Here is a 21202-nt window from a genome sequence, read left to right on the forward strand (position 1 = left end):
CTACAAGTGATACATAGCAATAAGCCATAATCAATAAGTACTCCAAACCAACGTCTCTGGTTCTAAAGACCAGACCCTCTGGCCATGAAGAAACCTTTTAATATGGCTCAAAGTTTTTCAACGCCTTTGGAACCAGAAACCTCTGGTCCAAAGCAAATACTTAGCTTTTATTCACTAAGTATTACCTTCGCAACCAGAGCCTTTGGATTCTCTCTCTTTGAGACCAGAGCCTCTGGTTCTATAGACCAGAGCCTCTGGATTCTCATCCATTGAGACCAGAACCCCTTTTGGACTCCATCGCATATCATCAGTCATGTAACCAGAGCCTCTGGTTTCCATGTCCTTTGCAACCAGAGACCTCTGGCTTCCAAATAAGACTTGCCATGCTCATTTCACCTTTCATTCATCTTTAAAAGTATATCCAAGACAACCAGAGCCTCTGGTTCTAAAGACCAGAGCCTTTGGCTTCACATTCTTTGTAACCAGAGCCCCTCTAGACACAAAGAGTCCCCCCCCCTTTCTCACTCACATGCACTTAACCATATTTTCATACTTCTTTTCATCGCCTTTACAACCAGAGCCTCTAGATTCATTGTCTTTGAAACCAGAGCCGTTGGTTCTAAAGACCAGAACCTCTGGATTTATTGTCTTTGAAACCATAGCCCTCTGCTCTCAAAGACCCATTCATATGCATATCCATTTGCATACTTAGACATATTTCATACATCTTTTCATCTTCATTCACAACCAGAGCCTCTGGTTGTATAGACCAGAGCCTCTGGTCACCTCAATCCATATCGTTATTATTTCAAGGGGGAGTTTCAAAAACTCAAATCTTATCTACATGCATCATATGAGGGGGACAATATTTTCTCAAAAACCCATCTCTAATTGCAATATTTTTAAGATTATACAAAATTGCAGCTTTTGTGACTAAAAACAATACAGCATGGGTTTTTAGAAGACCAAAATTTTTTAGTATTAATCTTACAATTAGATGGAATTTTAAATATAAATCGTTTTTGGATCAATATTTCAATAGATATTATTTGGAATAATTTTTTAAATTATTCCAAATAATCCAAACGTCATCCACCCATGCGCCTGAGACCGTATACAACCTGTTCCCCTTCACCTTTTCAACTTACCTATCCCCGTCTTGACACGTGTCCTCCAACATTAATGGCACGTACAATCAAGACGGCTCACGATCCCCAAATCAAATCACCTTCTACCCAAACGCCTTCCCATTTCATGATTATTCAAATATAATAATCAAGAAAATCATTTCCTGGTCCCCCCTCACACCCCCTCTCCCCACCTATAAATACCCTTCTTCAACCTCCATTCACCCTTTACGCTTCCTAAACCTGCAATTAGACTTGACGAACGAACCTACCTGCAACTTCATTTGCAATGGTTTCCTCTGTATCACACGAGTCCAACGATAACGACAGTCATGTTCAATCCACCGGCGCCGATAGCCGCACCATAGTTTTCCTCCGAATGAAGCCCAACAACCATGCCATAGAACTACGAACCACCCTGTTCGACGACAGGTTTGTTGTAATGATCAAGTTCTTCCGTAACTGCATTCTTCTACCAGCCTTGACTCTAACCGACAATGGCTTACCACTAAAGTACGTCCAACAATACTGGCAGACCTGCGAGTACGACCCTGAAAGCCATGGTATAATGGGGGACATTGACGCCCCAAAAGACATGATTTGCTCGCTCAAGATCTCTCGGGCAAAAGTTTCTAGGGTTCTGTGTATTCCCACCCGCCGAGAGTTCGGTATTGAACAATATGCCGACCAACCCACCACCTCCGACATACTCTGATTCATCCAAATGCTAGGTCACAATCGTGACCTACGCAACGCCTTCGACTTCAAAAGGCAGTTCTTACCGCCAATGTGGAATATGTTCTGTTAGTTCTCATTTGATTTAACGTAAAAGTATGGAAAAAGTAAATACTGCAAGTGTTGACGGAAGAGGTTCCACCACAGAAGACCACAGAGGACCAACAACAGAAGATGCTCAATCGTACAAGTGAAGTGTGACAGAACCTCTGTTGTCTATCACAGAGGTTCTGGAAAATGGTCCTCTGTAAACAAAGCGTACAAGTCAAAGATGACAGAACCTCTGTTGTCTATCACAGAGGTTCTGGAAGATGATCCTTTGGAATCAAGTGCTCTCAAGTCACATCCAGCAGAGCCTCTGGGATGGCTCACAGAGGGTCTGCAGYTTTATCTTCTGTGAAGAACTTCTTTACTGTTTTACTTAGGTTAGTTAGCTGCTCATGCTTATCACGTGACTATTTGTAATCTGCTTTATTTGAACGGGTTAGATTAATTTGTACGTCTAGGTCATGTCAGAAAAGCCGTTAGGAACGAGTATAAATAGCAGCTTAGGCCTTTGTAATTCAGTGTGCTTCCATATCGTATTGTAAACATTTTCAATCAATTGAAAATCATTTGAAGCTTCTCTCTCGTGTTCTTCATTCAACTGTGTTCTTCATTGATTATTACTCTGTTTGTTCTTATTGCTTCCGCTGCACTAATATTGTCAAATASATCATCYAGAGTAAGTGATTAATATCCAAAACTGAGTTAATCGATCCTATCATGTTCTTTTCCATATTGAACAGGGCCCTCACCTGCAAGCTAGGGTCAATGGATCAAGGAAACATCAACATCAAGACGATCATGTACGGACTTTTCTTCAACATCCCTCCGGACTACGCCTTCCTCATATACAATGAGATCCACTCAGCGGTAGTCAAGAAGTGCAAGCTCCAAGCTACCGGCAAGCCATTGACTTCTGTTCTGTTTCCTCGTTTCCTATCTCTCTTCATAGGGGATGCGATGAGGAAACATAACCTATCGGCCAAGGAACCATTCACTCCCCTCTTCAAGATGCATGGCCATCGGCCAACACTCTCAAAGGAAGGCTACACCATCAACAAGCCAATCTCCAGAGCCATGCTCAGTGTCATCCCAGAGACATCTGAGATCCTAAGAACTTATGAACGCTCTCTGCTGTCCCATGAACCAAGGGCAGCTACCCCAGAGCGAATAGAGTCGTCCCCTCAGTCAAGCGAGGGAGCACATGAACCATCTTATCGGATGATGAAGATGATGATGATGATGATGACACTCCTCATGCATCCCTCGGCCCTTCACAAACAAATCCCCTTCCCTCTCCCCAAAGGGCAACCACCACCTCTACCCCTGGCGATCAAGGCCAAAGTGGTATTGAACAAGGACGGCCCAGTCCAAACCAACCCCAAACCAGCTATCCAGAGGCCATTCTTCGGGCCTCTGGAGATGATTTAGCTGAGGAACCACAACATCCATCGCCCCTCTCCTAACAGAGAGGCGATGCAGACATAAGAGCCACATCGCCTCATGGCTCGACACTACCACCCACACACCCAGAAGCATGTGTTGCTTCTGACATTGATGCACCCCAAGATCGTTCAGAACGGTCTCCCATTAGTGCACAAAACCCCCCTGCTGAGGAAGAAGAAGAAGTAGCAACATCAGGAGATAGCTCCTCACTAGAGGGCTATCAAGGACATGATGGAAGTCCTTCACAGCCTACATTTACACAAGGCAATGAAGGCGCCTCTGAAGATGAGGCTCAATCTGCAGCATCCGTTGCTGTAGGGGTTACCTCCGTGGCCGATCTGGCCACAAAGGTGAGTTCCAAGCATTTGTTGACTCAGTTCTGCGGTCCTTGGACGACTTAAAACTCATCATCCAAGGGATTGTTGAAAACCCACCATCCATCGATATCACCACCCTTCAACAATCCCTTGCAACCCTTTCAACCCAAACAAGAGACAACACCACCCGCCTCCAAATATTGCAACAAAACCGTAACCCAACACCACAACACCTCCTCCTCCCTTGCCACCCAAATAAACCAACTCCTCATTCACTCCATCGCCACCCTCACGGCCAGGCAACTGCCACCGATGAGATCCTAGCCTCTATTACCACCCAGATAAATACCATCTTCCAAACCCTCAACGCCCTACTAGCCACCATAATCTCCCAAATCCCTCAACCAACCCCACCTCAAACAACTTCATCAATTGATGAAATCCTAGCCTCCCTCACCAGCCAAATGGCCACCATACAAACCACCTTAACCCAATTCCCAGCCACTATAATAGCCCAAATACCACAACCACCCCTCCTCCACCTCCCTCTGCAGGCCCATCCTTCGATGAAGCCTTCTCCTCCTTCACTGCAGAGGTGAGAAATCTCATTGCCAACCTTCCCATATCTCCATCTACATCCACCACCACCTCCGTGCCACCACAAGCTTCATCATCGAGCACGAAAATTTCAACCAGAGCCTATCTCTGGGTTCTGTCCAAAGCACTAGTCTCATCATTCAATAAGATAAGTGCCAAGTTTGTCGCCCGATCGGTTGAGCCTACCAATGCGTTGAAGAAGAGTCTCGTACAACAGCAAGATCGAACGAACTCTCTTCTTCACTCCATGGAACTAAGGCGCAACAAAGATCGAGTGGGCACATTGGCCTATCATATACGTCTATGGAAGAAAAACAGGACCAGGGCTTCCTGCTCATCAAGCCGCCCCCTCAAGAGACGAAGGCATGAGGATCCAGACCCCGATGAACATGGTCTAGGTCCTCATGAGGGGGAGAATCAGGCTACAACTTCACAACCAATGGAATCTGCTACACCTTCATCATCCCACCAACAAACACAAAACCCACCATCATCAGCAAACCAAGGAACCCAAGCAAGGGAACCAGAGGGCTAAGCCTCTGAAGATGTATTTAATGTACATGTTCCCCTTGCTACCATACCTGAACCCATCGTGTTGAGTTCCTCAATCAATGAAAATCCATCAAGCCCACCAACAGAAACCAACCCAGCTTTCACTACCTCACCAACACCAAGCCTACCATTAACCCCATCACCAACTCCTCGCACCAAAGAACCTTTCATCACCCTACCCAATGAACCCGAACAAATAAACATCCAACCCTCTTCACCTCAACAACCTCAAGCCCAAACACGACCCGATGAACCTAAATCACCCCAACATGAGCCAACCGAAGAAACCATCCCATCGCCAACCGATACACAACCCATAACCCAAACTCAAAACCCAACCAAACCAACCCAAGTGCAGGCGGACATTCCCTCTTCATCAAGGCACCCTCCGCAGAGCTTAGTCGATGAAATTATTGAGAACATGGAGTCGCTAAGGAGACGTGCGGAGATACCACCAAGGGAACCCATTATGATGGAGAATATCCATCAGTACCTATACCAGGATCGTGATGAAAGTTTGACTCCCAATCCTCCAATTCTATCGCTAGAGTCCATGGACCTCCTACACTATAGGTTTGTTAGACAGACCACCCAACCACCACAGGCTGTCTTCTCAAACGATGGGATAAGGATGGTTATGGACATAAAGATGAGGAGCTTCGCTAACAGAGCTATAAAATACATCGAGTACACAGTGGAGAGAGCCCATGGTCAGGTCAGCGTCTTTATTGACAATGACTTGATCAATCTCAATCCATATGACTTGATCGAGCTCTATGTATTCACAACTCAGCGACATGATCAAGGCATAAGATTTAGGATGGCAAACAGAGTTATTGTGAAGACGATGGAGACCCTAGTGAAGCATCGAGCCAAGAGTGATTTTCAGATTGCTCTTCATTTAGGCATCGAAAGACTCTCCTGCACTCCACCTCATGAAGACTTTCATGGCCTGCAGGAGAAGAGATCTGCTTCTGTCTTGACTCAACCCAAGCTTGGATTTGTCTTCAAGAATGAGTTCGGGGTAAAGAAATTTTTCAGACTAACTGAAATATTCAAATATTCAACCGATACACTTGAGTGGTTTCAGAAAGTCATTAGAGAGAGACTGGGTAGTACTCATGTGCCAAGGGAAGAAGGGAAACAACTCATTCATGAGACATCTATAGTCATCAGCTATCGAAGACTGCTACTGCGCTTCTGGGAAATATCTCAAGGTAGATCAAGAATAGAGTTTTAAATTTTTTGCCTTAAATTGAAATGTCTTTGCTTCCAATACTATAAGAATTCATCATGCAATGAAAATTTGGAATTTGATGCTTTTCTTTACATTAGTCTCTGTTCTTCAATATTGTTCATAGATTAGTTTATGTTTGTTCTTTCATTACTTAGGGGGAGATTGTTAGACCCCATAATTTATAAGTGTAAAAGTAATGAAGAACAATAAGTGATGAAGAACCTGAAGACCGATGAAGACGTTAAGGCAGAATTGACCAAGTCTGAAGAACAACCAGAAGGTCGATGAATCGACTAGAGATGCAATGGAAAGAGCATCTTCATCACCGCTCTGGTCAACAACACTTAAAGTTTTCTTCAGCAATTTAACCTGAGGCATACGATGAAGATATGAAGATAAGGTTGAATCATCATCCCATGGAAAACAGCTGGAGATAACTAATCAACAGCTGGATTTCAAGTTTATCTTAGTTTATAGCTTATCCATAGTTTAGATAAACTTTATCTGTTAGTAGAAGATTAGCTAAATAATCTCACTAGGTAGTTATATTCTATTTACCCCACTCGTATAAATAGGTGATTAGGCCTATTGTAATCAACGCCGCTTGTACGTTTCTTATTAATATAGAATAAAGTGAATTATTGGCACTCAAGATTGTTCTTTGAATGTTTATACATTGATCTTGAGTGTTCATCATTTTGTTCATTAAAACACTATAATTTGGTTACTTTTAACTTGATTATTAGTGTTATTGAGAGATCTAGGATCAACACTCTGGATTCAAAGTCTTTGAAACTAGAGCCCTCGGTCTCAAAGGCACATCCATTCTACCACCAGATACATGCACTTAACAAAATATTACTTTGCATCACCTTTGTAACCAGAGCTCTCTAGTCCCAAAGGCTCCATCGTTTCATACCATTTTTGCATATACTTTACCATTCTCTCATAACTATTTTTTCATCACCTTTACAACCAGAGCCTCTGGTTCTAAAGACCAGAGCCTTTGGATTAATAGTATTTGGAACCAGCGCCCTCTGGTCTCAAAGACCGACTCTTTTTCATGTCCACTCTCACACTTAGCCACATTTCATACCATTCTTTCATCATCATTCACAACCAGAGCCTCTAGTTGTATAGGCCAGAGCCTTTGGTCATCAAAATGAACCTACGTATTGGTTCAAGGGGGAGTTTTAAACTCAATCTCCTCCCCATGCATCATTCAAGGGGGAGCTTTTCATTCATCATAAAGAACTTTCCATTGCTTAAATATGCATTTTCCATCCCAGAGCCTCTGGTTCTACTATCCAGAGCCTCTGGACACCAAAATGCTAGATAAATGATGAATAAAACATGTGTATGCAACGAGAGCCCCTATGGTCCGACATCATGGGTTGTCCATGCTTAACCAGAGCCTCTGGTTTTTCTATCCAAGGTTCATTATTCATACAACCCAATAAATTCGTTGATGAACTTATTCATCATGCTCAACCAGAGACCTCAGGTTCCTCATCCAAAAAGGTTATGTTTAACCAGAGCCCCTCTGGTTCCATGACAAAACAATTTTCATCCACAAAACCCATCTTAATTGCAAACTCTTTAAAGATTATATAAAATTGCAGCTTTTGTGACAAAAAACTATACTTCATGAGTTTTTAGAAGACCAAAACTTCGTAATTAGTATTAATCTAACAATTAGAGGGAATTGTAAATTGTTTTTGGAGCGATATTTCAAGATATATTATTTGGAATAACTTTAGTTACTCCAAATAATCCAAACGTCACCTTACACAAAAGCCTGCCACATTTACAGGTTGTTCCCCATAAACCTCTTCACATTACCCATTCACCCTCCCCATGACGACACGTGTCCTCCCACATTAATGGCACAGTACCGTCAAGACGGCCCAGGATCCCCACCAAATCACCATTTTGCCAAACGTCTCCCACTCTCATGATTACCGTTTAAATATATATATATTTTTTTTTTTGCATGTTCCCCTCCTCCACCTATAAATACCCATCTTTCCTACAACACTACTTCTTTACGCTCCCTAAACCTGCAACTACCTACAGACGAACTAAAAAACTCAAAACTTGCAACCTCCACGAGCAATGGCGTCCTCCGCCTCTCACGAATCAAACAACAAAGACAGCCATGTGCAATCAACCGGCATTGACAGCCGTGCACTGGTGTTCCTTACCTTACAACCAAACAACCACGCGATCGACCTTCGAACCAACCTGTTTGAAGACAGGTTTGCCATCATGATAGAGTTCTTCCAGAACTGTGTGCTACAACCGACGTTGACATTAAGTGACAATGGCATACCGCTCAAGTACGTCCAACAATACTGGCAGACTTGGGAGTATATCCCCGATAGCCGTGGAATCATGTGGGATATTGACGCCCCAAACGACATTATCTGTTTCGTCAAAATCTCCGGGGCAAAGGTCTCTAGAGTCCTTTGCATTCCCACATGCCAAAAACTTGGCATTGACCACTACACCGAACCACCCACGAGCTCCGACATCCTCTGCTTCATCTGCATGCTAGGTTACAATCGTGACCTACGCAATGCCTCTAATTTTAAGATGCAATTCCTCCCCCTAATGTGGAATATGTTTTTTTCCATATTGAACAGAGCCCTGACCTGCAAACTGGGATCGATGGAACAGGGCAACATCAACATAATGACTATCATGTACGACCTCTTCTTCAACCAACCGCTGGAGTACGCTTTCCTCATCTACAACGAAATCCATGCAGCGGTAATCAAGAAGTGCAAGCTCAAGGCCGCAGGAAAGCCACTATCGTCCGTGCTCTTCCCACGATTCCTCGCTCTCTTCATAAGGGATGCGATGATGAGACACGAACTACCGGCCGATGAACCATTCACCCTACAGTTCATAATGAATGGTCATCGCCCAACAATCTCCAAGCACGGTTACACCACCGAGAGGACAGTCTCTCGCGCCATGCTTAGCGTCATACAAGAGACGTATGAGATTAGGCAGACCTACGAACGCTCTCTACTGTCCCGTGAACCAAAGGCAGCTACCCCAGAGCACATAGACCTGTCCCCTGACAATATGGAGGTAGCACAGGAGTCGTCCTCATCGGTTGATGAAGATGATGATGATGACACTCCTCGTGCATCCCCCGTCCCTTCACATACAATACCCATCCCCACTACCCAAAGGGCAACCACCACCACTACCCATGGCGATCAAGGCCGAAAAGGTATTGAACAAGGACGACCCAGTCCAATCCCACACCCAGCCAGCCATTTAGAGGCCATTCTTCGAGCCTCTGGATATGATACAGCCGAGGAACCTCACCATCCATCGCCCCCTCTCAACAGAGCGGCGATGAAGAAATAAGAGCCACTTGGCCTCATGGCTTGCCACTACCATTTACACACCCAAAAGCATGTGTTGCTTCTGGCATTGCTGATCCAAACGATCATTCAGAGCGATCTCCAGTTCGTGCACCTCACCCTCCTTCAATACTTGATATGGTGAAGGGGAAACACATCTACTTCTCTTCCTTGGCCTCTGAAGCCGAAGAAGAGGAAGTTGTAGCAATATCAAGAGATAACTCCTCACTAGAGGACTATCAAGGACATGATGGAAGTCCTTCACAGCCCATATTTTCACAAGGCCATGAAGGCGCCTCTAGAGCTGAGGCTCAACCTGCGGCATCCGTTGCTGCAGGGGTTACCCATGTGGTTGATCTGGTCACAAAGGCTGAGTTCCAAGCCTATGTAGACTCGATCCATCGGTCCTTAGAAGACCTAAAACTCATTATACAAGGGACTATCGACAACCCTCCATCCATCGACCTCACCCCCCTTCGACAATCCCTTACAACCCTTGAAACCCAAACCCGAGACAACACAACCCATCTCCAAATGATCCAACAGACAGTCACCCAACACAAGAACACCGCCTCAACCCTTGCCACTCAACGAAACCAACTCCTTATTCACTCCATCGCCACCCTCACGGCCCAGACAACTACAACCGATGAGACTTTAGCCTTAATCACTACCCAACTAAACACCATCTCCCAAACCATAAACACTCTCCCAGCCACCATCATATCTCAAGTCCCACAACCTACCCCACCCCCAACTTCATCCATCGATGAAACATTAACCTCTCTTTCTACCCAAATGACCACCATCCAAATCACCCTTTCCTCCCTCCCAGGCACCATACTAGCCAACATACCCAACTTCCTCCTCCTTAACCTCTTTCTGCAGGCCCATCCTTTGATGAAGCCTTCTCTTCCTTCACTGCAGAGGAGAGGAAAATCATTGCCAACCTTCCCATTCCTCCATCAACATCGACCTCCACCTCCGTGCCCCCACCCGCTTCATCATCAAGCATAGAGTTTTCCACCAGAGCCGATCTCAGAGCTGTGTCAAGGCAGTTATCTCATCGTTCAATGAGATAAGTGCAAAGTTTGCTGCTAGGTCAGTTGAACCTACAAATGCGTTGAAGAAGAGTCTCTTACAATAGAAAAATTGAATGAACTCTCTTCTTCGCTCCATGGAACTACGACGCAACAGGGATCGTGTGCGCACATTAGCCGATCACATCCGGCTATGGAAGGAAAACCGACGCAGGGCCTCTTGCTCATCAAGCCGCCCCCTCAAAAGGTGAAGACATGAGGATCCAGACCCCGATGATCATGGTCTAGGTCCTCATGAGGGAGAGAATCAAGCCACCACTTCACAACCAATGGAACCCGTTGCACCATCACCACCACCCTAAACACAAGAACAACCTCCACCATCAACCCAAGCTAGGGAACCAGAGGCTCAGCCTTCTGAAGATGTACATAAAGTACATGTTCCCCTCGCCACTACCCAAGAACCCATCAAGTTGAGTTCATCGACCGATGAAGAACCATCCACACCACCAACCAACCTACCCTTCACCCCATTACCAACACCAAACTTACAATTAACCCCCTCACCAATACCACGCACCACACAACCCTTCACGACTCTACCCATACAATCTCAACCCACAATCACCCAACCTTCATCACCACAACAACCACCAACTCAACCCGATGAACCAGAAACTACCAAAGACAACCTCCTAAACGACAAGTTGCCCCATATAAGCCCAATGAACCAGAGCCAACCCAAACCTTTCTGTCACCAACCCCCTCTCAACCATTACCCCAAACATAACCCACAACCCAACAAACCCAAGTACAAGCGAATATTCCTTCATCTTCAAGGGACCCTCCTCAAGGGGTAGTCGATGAAATTATAGAAAACATGGAGTCGCGTAGGAGACGTCCAGAGGTGCCACCGAGGGAGCCAATCATGATGGAGAATATCCATTAATACATGTACCATGATCGCGATGAAGGGCTGACACTCAATCCTCTAATTCTTTCACTAGAATCCATGAACCTCCTACACCATAGATTTGTGAGACAGACCACCCAACCACCAAGCGCTGTTTTCTCAAATGATGGAATAAGGTTGGTCATGGACATCAAAATAAGAACCTTCGCCAACCAAGCTATCAAATACATCGAGTACACAGTAGAACGAGCCCATGGTCAGGTCAGCGTCTTTTGTGAGAATGACTTGATCAATCTCAATCTCTATGACTTGATCGAGCTATACGCGTACACGACTTAGCGACAGGATCAGGGCATACGATTTGGGATGGCGAACAGAGCGGTCGTGTAGACAATGGAAAACTTGGTGAAACATCGAGCTAAGAGTGATTTCGAGATTGCTCTTCAGCTTGGCATCGACAGACTATCCTACACTCCACCTGATGAAGACTTCCCTAGCCTGCAGGAGAAGAGATCTGCCTCTGTCCTTACTCAACCATAACTAGGTCTGGTATATTAAAATGAGTTTGGAGCGAAGAAATTTTTTAGGTTGACTGAGGCCTTTAAGTATTCAAATGAAACACTTAAATGATTTCAGAAAGCCATCAGGGACAGATTGGGCAGATCTCATGTGCCAACAGACGATGGACAGAGGCTGATACATGAAATATCTATAGTTGTCGATTACAGAGGACAACTTACGTGTTTTTTGTCTTGTAATTTCCATTTTACCAATGTAAGAATTCATCATTTGTTCCAATGAAAAATTTGGCAAAAGATGCTTTTCTTTAGAATAACATATGTTCTTCATTTATACTTTGAATGTTCTTAGAATAGCTGATGTTTGCTCTTTCATTACTTAGGGGGAGATTGTTACACCCCATAAGTATTATGTATGAAGTAATGAAGACAAACAAGTGATGAAGAACCAGAACGCCGATGGAAGACTTCAAGGAAAAATGACTAAGTCTGAAGAACAACCAGAGGGTCGATGAAATCACCAGAGATGCGATGGAAAGTGCATCTTCATAACCCCTCTAGACACAAACACTTGAAGTTTCCTTCACCAGTTCAACCAGAGGCTAGCATTGAAGAAATAAAGATAAGGATTAACTCATATCCCATGAAAGACAGTTGGAGATGACCAATCAACAGCTGGATTCTACAAAGTTTATCGTGTTTTAATGTTTATCCTTATTATGGATAAGCTTTATCTGTTAGTAGAAGATTAGCTAAATAGTCTCACTAGATAGTTATGTTCTTATTAGTTTACTGGTATAAATAGGTGGTTAGACCTATTGTAATTTTTGACGCTTTACGTTTTTGCATAATTATTAAATAAAGTGCAATCTTTGGGACTCAAGATTATTCTTTGAATGTTCATAGATTGTTCTTGAATGTTCATCATTTTATTCATCTAAGCACTATAATTTGGTTATTCTTAACTTGATTACTGGTGTTGTTGAGAGATCTGGGATCAACAATAGGTATAGCACGAGCATAATGGACGAGGTACAGAGGCTCTGTATGTACTATACAGAGGCTCTGTGTTACAAGACAAAGTAGACTTGAGTAAGAGGCTCTGCATGTACTATACAGAGGCTCTGTCTCATGGACCAAAACTTAAAACAAAAATAGAAGTATGCTCATAAGGTATGCATAGGCTCTGTATAGTACATACAGAGGCTCTGTCTTTGTTAATGAAGAATGAGCATACCCACCTTGTAAACCAAAAAGTTAAATCAATTTTCATCAAGAGCCTTTCTAAATATGTCAGCAAGTTGATGATTTGTACTAATGAAAAACATTTCAATCCTACCTTTGTCTATGTGGTCGTTGATGAAATGGTAGCGAACGTCGATGTGCTTTGTTTTAGAATGTTGCATGGGATTGGTTGTGATTGCACTGGCACTTTCCAAGTCACACATAATTGGTATCTTGTGAAACTCGACTCCATAGTCTTTTAGTTGTGTTTTCATCCATATCACTTGGGAACAGCAACTGGCTGTGGCTACAAACTTTGCTTCAGCTGTGGAAGTAGAGACACAGTTCTGCTTCTTTGAAGTCCAGCTTATGAGCTTGTCTCCTAGTAATTTACAACTCCCTGATGTACTCTTTCGACCAAGTTTGCATCCTGCATGATCAGAATCTCTGTACGCAATAAGATCAAAACCAGAATACTTTGGATACCAGAGACCCAGAAATTGAGTTCCTTTGAGGTATCTAAAGATTCTTTTCACAACTGATATGTGACATTCCTTACGGTTTGCTTGATATCTAGCACAGAGACACGTAGCAAACATAATGTCTGGTCGACTAGTCGTGAGGTACAACAACTATCCAATCAATCCATTGTAAGTCTTAACATCCACCGGTTTTTCAGATGAATCTGTGTCAAGCTTTGTTCCCATTGCGGTTGGTGTTCTCATTATGGAAGAGTTATGGAGTTGGTATTTCTTTAATATGTTAGAGACATACTTAGCTTGGATAATAAAAATACCATCATCCCTCTGTTTTTTACTTGTAAGCCAAGGAAAAATGTTAATTCTCCCATCAAGCTCATTTCAAACTCGTTCTTCAACAAAGCAGAGAACTTATTACAGTGCCTCTGGTTTGTTGAACCAAAAATAATGTCGTCCACATAAATCTGTACTAGAAGCATCTCACCTTTATACCTTTTTATGAATAAATTAGTATCGATTTTACCTTTTTCAAGATCATTCGATAAGAGAAAAGACGAAAGACGTTCATACCAAACTCTAGGTGCTTGCTTAAGTCCATACAGAGCTTTGTCTAAGAAATAGACATACTCTGGATGTGTGGAGCTTTCAAACCCCAGAGGTTGTTGAACGCAGACTTCCTCTTTTAGCTTGCCATTCAAAAAGGCTGACTTGACGTCCATTTGATAGATTCGGAATCCTTTATGTGCAGAAAAGGCTAAGAACAAGCGTATAGCTTCTAGCCTTGCTACTTGCACAAAGGTCTCGTCACAGTCTATACTTTCTTCTTGGCAATAGCCTTTTGCCACAAGCCTGGCTTTATTCCTCACAACGAATGCATCCTCATCTTTGTTGTTCCTGAAAACCCATTTACAACCAATAGCAATTTTATCCTTAGGTAAGGCATAAGATTCCATACCTTATTCCTTTCAAATTGTTGGAGCTCTTCTTGCTTGGCATAAACCCAACTTGGGTCTTGTTAGATCTTTATGAACTTTCTTAGGCTCTACCATGCTTAGAAATTTTACGAATAAACATTCATTAGCTGTGGCAGCCCTTGTCTTCACACCACTTGAAGGTTCACCAATGATCAGGTGAAGAGGATGTTCTTTTGTCCATCTTATTGTTAGGACAGATACAGAGGTTGGAGTCATTTGATCATGTTTCATAGATATATTAGGCATTTGGCTCATGGATGGCAAAGAAGGTTCTCTTACTCCCCCTCGGATGATGGTACAGAGGAACCAGGTTCAGAAACAGAGGTATTGTGTTCTAGCTCTACAAAACTGGGCTCTGATGTAGAGCTTGTTTGCTCTGGTTATGGATTCGCCTGATCACCAGAGGAAGCAAAGGTGTGTGAAGGACCAGAGACAAATGTACTTGTAGTTTGTGGTTCTTCACTTACCCGGGCAGACTCATCTCTGGGTGCACATACGGAGATGTTCTCATCGCCATAGAAGTCTTCAAATAAAAGCTTGAGTTCCAATTCCCTTGACTTCATTTGAGATATGGAAGTCGATTTGTTGAGTTCGAGTCCAGAGCTGAGGTACTATGAAGTCATTTGCTCTTTATCGTCGAACGAGACGTTGATGCTTTCCATGACAGTCTTGGTTCGTTGATTGAAGACTCTATACGCCTTGGCTTGTGTAGAGTAAAGAAGGAACTTACTTTCATCAGCGTTCTTATCAAACTTGCCAAGTTGATCACGGTCATTTTGAATGAAGCATCTGCAACCAAAGACATGTAAAAATTTAACATTAGGCTTTCTTTGGTTGATTAATTCGTAAGGCATCTTCATATGCCTCTTTACCACCGTTGCTCTATTTTGGATAAAGCAAGCGGTTGAGATGGCTTTTGCCCAAAAGTGGATTGGAAGACCAGAGCTTGCTAGAATTGTTCTTACTACTTCAACCAGTGTGCGATTCTTTCTTTCTAATACCTCATTTTGCTATGGTGTTCTTGCTGCAGAGAAGTTCTGAGTTATGCCCTCTTTGTCTAAGTACGCATCAATTTTTGTGTTCTTAAACTCTGTTCCATTGTCACTTCTTAGCTTTTGAATTTTGCTTTGTAGAAGAACTTGAATCTTAGTCAGCAGCTCTTAGACATCTGATTTCTGCCTTACAAACTCAATCTCTGTATATCGTGAATATTCATCAATTAGACCACATAGATCCACATGAAACATATGCAAAGGTCTGACACAGGACACATCTGTCTTTGTTTTGTGGGATGCTCTTTTGAGTTTTCCCATTTCATAGGTAGAGCAGAGATGGTCCTTTTCAAACTTTATGACAGGAAGTCCATCAACCAGATTATTCTTCACCAGCTTCTCTATATTTTGGAAATTTAAATGAGACAGCTTGTGATGCCAGAGCCAGGCTTCTTCACACTTATGAGATACAAAACAGAGAGTCTCTGAACTATCTTTTGGTGAGAAGTTCATAAGATATAGATTACCTTTTCGTTTGGCTGTTAGCAACTCCTGACCTGATTCTGACATAATGAAACAAGCTTCCTTTTAGAACTTGACATTGTAGCCAGAATCACATAGTTGACTTATGCTCAAAAGATTATGTTTAAGCTCAGAGACATAAGCAAACTTAGAGACAAAAACCTTATCTTGAAGAAGATCTCTATATCCCTTTATATCTCCTTGCATATTATCCCCAAAGGTTACTTTTCCTCCAATATTCTCTTTGTATGAGCAGAGTAACCTCTTGTTGTCGGTCATGTGTCTCGAGCATTCGGAGTCGATATACCAAATGTCCACATGCGGCTTCTACAAAAAAAATTATAGGGATTTAGGTACCCATTTCATAATGGGTCCTTGATGATTAGGGTTAGAAGATCGATTTTTAGTTTGGGGGAGAGGTTTTGTCTCTGCATCTAAGTTAACAGACTTAAGCTCTGGTTTTTCAGACTTGGCTTTAGGAGCCTTCGTTCTCTTCTGCGTCTTTCTGGAATTTGTCCTTGATGACCCAGAGAGAATACAATTAGGATTAAAGAAATGTTGCTTCAACTTTTTGGAGCAGAGAGAAACATTCACAAGTATGAACACATTTTTTATGACAAAATGATTTATTTGATTTAAAGAACATATTATTACAATCATTCCTAGCGTTGGTAGTTCTAACAAACTTCCTATCAAGATATGATTCTTTTGACTTCTTAGAATGAATCTTCTCAGTTTTTTGCTTATCCCTTCCTACTCCTTTGCCCTTCAAAGGCCTCTCTGAAACAGATAAATTAAAATTAGTGTCAGTAGCGGATTTTTCCTTTTGTTCCAGAGTGAACTTAAATGGCTTAGAATTAGATTTAGAGCCCTTCAATGTAGAGGAAACAGACTTTGTATTCTTTGCCCTGTATTCAAACTTTGGAGATAATTTAGCTCTTGTTGTCAAAGTAACAAGTCTAGAACCTAGGAGAATCTTTCTCTCATTTGGAAGTATTGCAACCACTGGTTCTTTTGCAACAATCCCTGTCTCAACTTGCTCCTTAATCGAGTCCACCTCTGACTCGGAGTCAGAGTCAAGAAAATCCTTGTGTAAATATCGAAATACGGAGGTATCATTAAGAACTTGAGATTCTCGTATGCATGAGCTTTGAGCCTTCATCCATATTTTGTGTTGAAGAACTTTCAAAAGTATCCGAGGAATTACCCTTAGATGAATCTGTATGACCTTTTGAAGGATAATTAAAGGCCTCAATCAAATCTTGCTCGAAAACTTGTCTCACCATTTATGTGAAGTCATTCAATAGTTTTGGATCCAAAGTTTTAAGAAAATTATCAATGGATGAACTCTTGATTTCATCTGGTTCTGGTTTAGCAACCTCACCATTAATCTTAGGTTGTTCAAGATTGGTAGAATAAGAGATATTTTTTAATAAACTTGTTGCATACATTTTAAAGAATAAGAGATATTTTTGAACTTTTACCTTTGAGTCTTGGCCCCACTTTCATGCTTACATCTTTTGAAAGGTGAAGCTATATGCAAAATTGGAAATTTTGGTTTTTGCTTTTCTCCTAACCTAAACACAGATTCAAGAGTAGTTTTCTTTTTCCAGGTGAGGTCTTGGTCTGTATAACCTATCCCTGCTCTATCTTGTTGAGAATTAACTTTTTCATACACTTGCTGAGCATCTTGATATTTCTTGATCAAGAGCTCTTTTTTTGTAAGCTCTGATGTAAAAATTCCCTTTCCTTTTAATAGTTTTTGAGGGCCTCAGAGTTTAGTCTGTCACATTCCTTTTCTTTCTTCTGTATAAACGCTTTTAGTTTTGTGCATTCTGATTTAAGACTTGTTTCAGTTTATCATTTTGTTTGCAAAAGTTTTTCATTTTCCACTAACAATTCTTGTTTTTCTACAGTTAGCAGCTCTGTCTCACGTTCAAAGAATAAGTTTTATTTTTCCAAAGACTTTGTTTTCAGTTTTTTGATAGAGAGCTATTGTTGTAGATTAATGAAATTATTTGTCAAAGCAGAGATGCTTTCTTCCAGGTCAGAATGAGAATAACCGGAGATGGAACATACCTGGGAGTCAGAATCAGATCTAGACTCTTCTCTGTCGTTCTCAACAACCATTCCACATAAATGGGCTTGGTCTTCTTCTTTGGATGAGGAGTCGGAGACCTAGTTCTCCTGTTTAGCCATGAGATTCCTTTGGGATCGATTATACTTGTACTTGTTTTTGTAGTACAACTCATCTTTCACCAAAGAGCCTCTACACTCTTTGGAGAAGTGCCCCATTTTCCCGCATCTGAAGCATCTGACAGCTTGCTTCTTCTGTTCCGAATGCTCTTCCTCCTTCTTGTTTGAAACAAAAGGAGGGTTCCTTTCTTCGAAAGCTCTTGCTTCTGCTACGATTGCCTGTTCTTCCTTGTTTATCAAAGACATTCTTCCCAAATTTTCTTTGAAATTCCTTGGTAATCAGGGCCAAGGAATGTGCAAAAGCACTGATGTCGTCGTCTTTAGAGCTAGATGCTCTATCTTCTTCATCGCTCTCCATGATAAGAGCCTTCTACCCCTTTCACCTTTCCTCCTTGGATCTTCATTCTCTGTGTGACTGACTAGATCATGTTTCTTTTAGGTCAGAGACAAGAGCCAGAGGTCCACCCAGAGAGACTTTTGCCTTCTACACTTCTTGCTCTTGTGCTTGCAGAGTCCCATACACGTCGTGAAGTTTCCATTGCTCCAGATCTTGATTTGCCTGGAGAGATATGGTCACGTTTCCACATTCTACATTCAACCTCTTCAAGAAGAGCATGTTGTTCTCCTCTTGGGTTCTGATCACATCACATTTGCGACACTTGTTGATCAATGTGTTGAACCTATGATTAGTCTGTTCTAAAGACTCATCAGAAAACCCTTGGAAACTATTGTACTCGTTTAAGCATTGAGCATGACAGTTTTTCTTCATCTTTATTCCCCCTTCCAGCTTGCATGCGTCAAGAGATTGAAAAATCTCATTTGGAAGTCCCATGATCAAAAGCCTTTTCGCTTTTTGATCCACTTCCACTCTGCACTTGTCTTCATCATTCCAATCTCGATGAAGCTTGGGAACTCTCCTGGCAGGTACTTCGACCCTATCGCCAGCAGCAGAAATCCGAGGAATAATTGTAGTGGGTACATAAGGGCCGTTTAAGATCGACTCATAAAGTTCAAGGTCAAGACCTTCGTAAAAGTTGATCATACAATTTTCCATTGGGGATATTCTTCCCTAATGAGTGTTGGAGGCTTTGTCAAGGATCCAACACTGTACATGGAGTTCCACGTTTGACTAGATATTTTTGTTTAAAAATATGAAAAGAATGATTGACGAGAAAGTGATGAATGATGTGAAAAAGATTTCCAGAATACGTAAAAGCAGACGTTTTAAATGGATCAAAAATAAGAATGAAATTCTTTTTTAAAACGAATAATCAAAATTTAAGAGTGGTATCCTGATGGATATCGATCGACTAATCAATGAGTTTGATTAGCAGGCCCTGATACCAATTGTTGGAACCCAGATACTCTTAATTCTCAGAAAACACAGTTGATAAAGAATATGATTGAAGAATGAACTGAGTTTGATCAAACGAAATATTCAAAATAAATAAGAATAATAAAAGACTTGAATAAATCAGATGCTTTTATTTGATGAGAATAAGAACTTTCAATCTAAACGTATTCTGACAAGAAATATGCTATAGTATAAGCCGGTACTCTCAGGTCATGAACCTGAAGAGGAAGCCTCCTTATATACTCCTAAGTCAAACAACTATGCTATAATTTTGGCTTTAATCTCTTAGTTGCCGAGTCTGCATCTTATCTTTGACTTCCCTTGAAAAATGGAGCAGACCAAGTCAAGCCGCCTTGATTCTGTTTAACGCTTGCGAGAATGCCTGGACTACTTGCGCGCTCCATGGAGTAAGGAGACCAGAAGCTCTACATGTACTATATAGAAGCTCTGCATGTAGTATATAGAAGCTCTGCATGTACTATGTAGAGGTGCTGCATATGCAGAGGCTCTAAATGTACTATGTAGAGGGTCTATGTTTGGAGTGTAGCTTTGCATCAAGCGAGCTTATGCTTTTTGGTGCATAAGGCTTGATCGTCCATGGAGATTGAGCGCGGGCTCTGTATGTAGTAACCTTCACTCTTTGAGTAAGAGCTGTGGCTCTTGAACTGTTCTACATGAGAGCTCTTAGTCCACACTGCTTCTATAGACTAAGTCCTATTGACTAGAGTAAGAGGATTCTTACTTACACTTTCACAAGTTTAAGTCTAACAATTTTACTTCTTTCCTGAGGAGAGGCGTCTTCTCTTTAGCTGAAGGAGAAGAAATGTGAGGTTAGAATTCAGAAGTAGACCACTTTTGTTTCTGTTCAGGAGTAAACTTTATAAATTTAGATCGAGCGGTTGAGCCTTGTGAAGTATCTTTGGCAGACTTAACGTTTTTCAATTTTCCTTTTCCTTTATCTGAAGAATTCATAGCTTCTGGAATTTCAGATTTCATTAGGGTTTTTGAAGTTAGGGGTTTCATATCCACAATGATCTCTGGTGATTCACAAATTATTTCTTCTTCAGGTTTAGAATCTAAAAAATCTCTTGCAGATTTCTCAAAGTCAAAATCTTCATGGATGATTTTGGGAGCGATGGGTTATGAGGTTGATGGTTCAGGATGATCTGTTGGGAATTCCATCACTTCTGACTTCTTAGATGAACTTTCAATATTAATTGAAATGTTCATCGATCCATCAGATGATGGTTCCTTACTAAGAGTTTCTGTTCCATCGGCTGCTGTTGATCCCAGATCTCTCAATAACACTAATAATCTAGTTATGAATAACCAAATTATAGTGATTTTATGAAGGAAGTTATAAAGACTCGAGAAGAAAAATAAGAAAATTTTTTAACAGTCTTGAGCTTCAAAAGTTTCACTTTATAAACTGAGAAACGAAAAAGAGATTCGTAAATGCGACTCTTTTTACAATAGGTCTAATCACCTATTTATACTAATCAGCTAATAAGAAGATAACTATATAATGCTACTTTCTAGCAAATCTTCTATTAA

Source organism: Cynara cardunculus (assembly GCF_001531365.2).
Source record: "Cynara cardunculus var. scolymus isolate 2C chromosome LG 2, CcrdV1, whole genome shotgun sequence".
Lineage (NCBI taxonomy): Eukaryota > Viridiplantae > Streptophyta > Magnoliopsida > Asterales > Asteraceae > Cynara > Cynara cardunculus.